This window comes from Nanorana parkeri, unplaced genomic scaffold (genome assembly GCF_000935625.1).
Source record: "Nanorana parkeri isolate BGI_ZX_2015 unplaced genomic scaffold, ASM93562v1 scaffold1410, whole genome shotgun sequence".
NCBI lineage: Eukaryota > Metazoa > Chordata > Amphibia > Anura > Dicroglossidae > Nanorana > Nanorana parkeri.
In genome coordinates, this window is record NW_017307678.1 from 28,692 (window position 1) to 34,501 (window position 5,810).

The 5,810-nt window shown below is 40.5% G+C and overlaps 1 protein-coding gene across 1 annotated transcript in view; it reads right to left on the reverse strand.

Moving 5' to 3' along the window:
• LOC108798122 (A disintegrin and metalloproteinase with thrombospondin motifs 19-like) overlaps positions 1–5,810 on the reverse strand; it is a gene marked incomplete at its 3' end in the record, with an annotated part of 178,172 nt that overhangs the window by 22,907 nt on the left and 149,455 nt on the right. The gene's annotated exons all lie outside the window — the stretch shown is intronic.

The window sequence follows — 5,810 nt, forward strand, 5'->3', positions numbered from 1 at the left end:
ATACAGTATATATTTGTAGATTGGCTTTCCAATTTTTGGTTTGAAGCTGGAGGTATTGTAAGCCACTAAAATAAAATAAATGTGCTGAGCTCAACATTTCCATCTCCAGCCCTCCTCCAGACTGCATTCTGTATGTGTGAAAAGATTTTCCGTATTGTAATTCAGTTGTCCAAGGCACACATGCTGCCTGTATCTGCCACAAACAGAATAATTGTTCTGTCATCGCTGTCAATAGTGAGGCGTATGGACAGTCAAGTTGTGGAGAGTTGTGGATTGTGCAAGTGAAAGACATCATGGCAATTACACTATGGGGTTGATTTACTAACCTTATAAACACACCACGAATGTGTATACACCTCTGCAGTGTGTTCCCTCCCAGCATGATCTATGGGTGGAATCTAAACACCTTTGTAATGTGTACACACCCAGCAGGTGTGTTGTGCAAAGCCCTGAATTAATTCCAAGGTGATGTTGTGTAAATTAGCTCTATGTTGTGTTGCTTGCGTTGATGAATGCAGGGATGTAAATGCATGAGCTAACCATTTTTGTCTAAACTGTGAAGCAGCATTATATATGCATCATGTGCATGATTTTTCCATATATGGCATTAGTGGAAATATGCTTTTAGAGACTTTTTGGTTGATAAATACGTTTTGCTGTGTGAAAATCACACACACCTGGTGTGTGTGTGTGTTTAGGTTAGTAAATCACAACCTATGAATTTCATTTCTGTTTATGTGGAGTGTAAGACTATTCAGATTTCTGTGGGCATAGAGAGAGATCCTTAAATACATTTTTAGAAATTATGTAAAGTAAGATTGTCATAACAGAATTACCTGTTTTACCTTTGCCAAACACTTTTAGAAATTGCTAGCTTTCTGATTAAAAAGTGGATACCTTGGTTTTACTACTCAAAAGCTAAGCATACCTTATGGACAATGTTTCATGTTACACCCATACTCAGGATGTAACACAAAACATGGTCACATTGCAATCCCACTTCCCACTCTCTGTCCCTTAATTACCTGAATTGTGGAGTTCTTCTGCCAGCAGGCTGCTGTTCTTTTTTGAATTCTGCATGGCTGTGAATGGCTCTGCCCGCATAGCCACTTCATCCATTCACAGATCCTGACAGGATCTGTGAATGGAGAAACCGCAGGTCCCATGACAGGATCTGTGAATGGAAAAACCACAAGTCCCATCAGCCACCGCAGCAGAGGGACTTCTAGTTCTCAATAAAATGCTTTATTGCAGTATAGGTACTGGTGTGATAGTGTGACTACCCTTTGGCTTTAAACCAGCATCAATTCTTACACTTGCTCAAAGTCAGGGATTTTGTAGGATTAGTTTCAGGTGTATGATTAACTAGTTATACCACGCAGGTGATAATGATCATCAATTTCAAGTATAGGTTGCAACACAGTCATTAACTGAAACAGAAACCGCTGTGTAGGAGGCTTACAACTGGTTGAGGAACAGCAAGACTCTGCTATTAATGTGAGGTTGTGGAAGACAGTTTCATGTCACAGGTCATTGACCATGGCAAGACTCAGCACGGAAACAAGACACAAGGTAGTTGTATTGCATCAGCAAGGTCTCTCCCAGGCAAAGATTTCATAGCAGACTGGGGTTTTAAGATGTGCTGTTCAAGCTCTTTTGAAGAAGCACAAAGAAACCATAGACGCAGTTGTCGGCCAAGGAAATTTAATGCATGAAAAACCCATCATGCTTACTTCCCTTCGACATCAGAAGATGTTCAGCAGTGCCATCAGCACTGAACTGGAGGAAACCAGGGGGGGCAAGGGACACCCATCTACTTTCCGAAGTGGTCTTCATGGCAGAATCGTGACCAAAAAGCCATACGACATGGAAACTCAACTATGCATGAAAACATAGGAACTGGGGTGCAGAAAAATGGCAGCAGGAACTCTGGACAGATGAGTCAAAATGTCTCCCTATTGCTATGGCAAGTTGTCTGAAAGAGGACAATGTTTCCCAGTGCATGACAAACACAATGGTTTCTTTTCTTACTATATATTACGGTATATGGGCACAGTAAGATTTGTATCCTCATTGTACCTGCTTGGCAAAATGAAATCGTATTTTCTGAAAAAACACTTTATGAATAAGCTTCAAGAATTGAAGAGGTCACACAGAGTGGTGTGCAAGTTGAAAGCATAGCTAAATAAGCTACAAATATCATTAGAATGTTCAAATGTGCAGAAGTAATACCTACATCCTCCCTCAAGTAGTTGGCTGAAATTGCAGACTGAAGAAAATTAGATTTTCATTTTAAAGATAAAATGGAAACAAAAAATTAACCATACCAATTTTCATGCATACAAAAGTTGCACACAAAGCTTGGTCAAGAATACATTCACATTTTCGTACATAAAAAACATAATGAGGGGCAGGATGAGCACAAATGTACAAATGGAAATATTATCCATTACAATTCAGGTTTTTATTTTTAAAGTGCTGACTCTGACCAACCTGATCAGCATTGCCGGTTTAGAGATGATACTGTCGTTTAAAGTGACATTAAACTCAGGAGTTAAATCTTAAAAATCCTCAAATCATCTTGATGCTCAAATCTCAAATCAATTGGCGCTGACACTGTCCCTCCTTCTGGAGGGTGACTACTTTTGTTCCCCATGGTTCCTGTGTGTCTTGTAAAGTAGCCACCACTCCAAGCTCACTCCTGTGATGAACTACAATCTCAATACAAATTAGTAAACTAAATGTGAGATTGTAGTCTATCATAGGAGTGAGCTTTGAACGGTTACTACTTTACAACACACACAGGGCCCATGGGGAACAAAAGTAGCCACCCTCCAGAAGGAAGGACAGTGTCAGCACAAATTCAGAGATGATTTGAGGTTCTACAGCTGAGTGATACACAAATAAGATACATATTTGTTAAAGGAGAACTATGAGATGAGTGATTTCCACTCACCTCATAGTTCTAGCCGACCTGTGACAATGAGACTGTCACAGGTCGGCTCAGTAGATCGGGAGGTGAGTGAACACATACCGGTTCGCTGACCTCTCGATCCTGTCACGGCTCTCTGCCGTGACAGGGGGAGGGGCTGGATTCCCCTCTCCCCGCTCCAATCTGCCAGCGCTGAACGGACGGGGGAGGGGGTGGGTACAGCTGGCTCTGCCTCTAGATAGGCAGAGCCAGCTGTCACTCACGCAGCTGGGCGGATCCCGTTATCTAAGTCGGGATCCGCTCCGGCTGCGGCGTCTCAGTATACCGCGAGCTGTAGCTCGCGGTATACTGAGCTTAGGGTAACGGGAGGACGCTAGTTTGTGTCCTCCCGTTACCCTAAGGAGAACTATGGGGAAAAACACTGACCCCATAGTTCTCCTTTAATAGTTAAGGCACTTGAATGCATTTTTAAGATATAACTCCTGAGTTTAGTGTCACTTTAAATCCTGTGGCCTGTACAGTTCTTAGATGTGCCCAAAAAATTTTGACACAGAGCAACCCCCCTGTTGCTACCGCTCACCTTTTGACTTGCTACAAAGGTTGCAGTCTGATCACTGGGGGAGCCCATAAAAAATGCTCCCTTTGCTGATTGATGACATTAAGCAAGCCAAGGCAAAGTCAACTGATTGGGACTCGTGGACTGCTTTTATTATAATTAATAAAACCGATTTATTTTTGTTAAATGACACTTTTACTGTATAATGTGACATGCCAGGAATGTATTCATTCAAACATGTCAGGTTACGAAAAGGTCCACTTTATAGTATAGGTGAATTGTTGATTAGAAAAAAAAGCCTCTGGAGGTGTTTGTCATAATGAGACATGGTATGCACAGCAAATTAGCACATTATGGCTGATTTACCTTGTAGGTTATCCCCTCCAGCGCTGCACTGTCCACTCTACCCTCCGTCATCGGCGTTTCTATGTGTTCACCTAGTCTTCTACCTGGTTCAGCATCTTTGACATCTGGATTGGCCAGGCTGGCATGATGTAACTCCCAAGCATGAGCACAGGAGTTACTCCATTTCAGCACAGGACCTTGCCGAGTCTGAGCATTCAGCTGCACATGTGGCTCAGTTCACAGAAAAAAACGCAATTTTAAATAAAATACTTTACTTCCACTTTAAAATACAGGAAATAAAAATTGTTACTAGCTGATTGTAAGATTCCTATTATCAAATAACTCTAACAATATACAGTAGAAGACCTGATCTCAGGGGTAATGTGAATACACAAAGCCTTGTATTGTCCAAACATGTGAGCAGTACTTGACATATGAAACACTTGCGATTTCCTGTGAGCAAGTGCAATCCTCAGCCAGTTGCAGGAACAGTAACCATAACTAATCCTTAATGGGGTTATTATATTCACAAGAGCTATTTAATAAACATCTGTACTTTTTTCCATACATATTATCCGGGAATCTACGCACTGATGTCCACTAAAGGTCAAACACTATTTTGGCTAAAGACAAACACTGTGTTACCATGCAAAATGCAGTTAGCTCTTAAAGCAGAACTATAGGCAAATATAAAAAAAACCTTTTTATCCAGGAATGTTATTACTAAAATTGCTAAAATATATTTTTATATAGTACCTCATTCTTTCTTTATATTATTCACCTCTTATAATCCAACTTGGAATGGAAGAGGAAGCAAAATCAGTGTACTGTAGGTCAATAAGGCTCTATGCATTGCACAGTGCTGTCAATCTTACATTGAAAGCCTTCTGTTAGGAAGAGAGAGTGCATTGCTGACCTCATCAGTGTGCTGCTGTTGCTTTAGAGGGAAGAGCTTCGAGTCTGGGTCAGCTATGCGTTTAGCCTGAACACAAGCTGCATGAGGTTCGCCAAATAGGCAAACTGAATGGCCACATTTGGCTAGTTCGCCTGCCCACCTGAACCTCCAGCTGCTGCATCTGAAAATCATTCCATTTGGTGCCGGTATTACTACCACCACTAACTGAAGCTTCCAGCTACCTGTTCGTGTGCTTCTTTAAAATTGTAAACAAGCCCTCGGGAATACCGGATGCTATCCTTGACTAGATAGGGTCATGACCACATTTGGGCAATGATGTCACCCAGTATACTGGGTCAGTTTGTTGACATTTACCAGATAGCTGGAAAACTGAAATTTAAAGTGTATTTTATATTTGTTACATGTTCCCATTCACATAGCATAAGTTACAAAAAAAAATAAAAAAAATGTTTTTTGCAGTTTAAATACTTGGGTTAGTGTTTTAAGGGTTAAAATTTCTTCTTGCTTCAATTTTTTATAAATGTCTGTGAGTGGTGATGGGTCTTGTCCATTCAGAGGTGGCTTGTGCATTGTATGTTAATGAAGCTTATCAGATAAACACAATCCTTAAATTTCAGTCCCAAGACTTTCCATTGGGACAAACCACTGTGAAAGGGCTAAGAAAAACCTGTAATCAGCCATCTTTGATTTAACAAAACATCTAAAAGGTAAGAATTTTTTCTTAAGTTATTTTTCCGTATGCTGTGTTAATAGGAACCCATAATGAACAAATAGAGGAGTTTTCTCAAATTTGACTGCAAAAGTGGAAATACACTTTAGGACAAGAGTCCAACAGGATCGTCTTGCATGGCTAGTTGTGTCCGTGTCAGTAGGTCATTATTCATCATGATTGATGATGGATCTACATTGCTGAATGATGTAATTGACACAGGATTTACATTGTGGGACATTTTTTTAATAAAATACTTTAACAGTGTGTGTTGTCTTATTTACTATTTACATTTTTTGTTAATGAGTGACAATGGGTAATATGTAAGACCCCCCCCCCCAACACCCCCCGG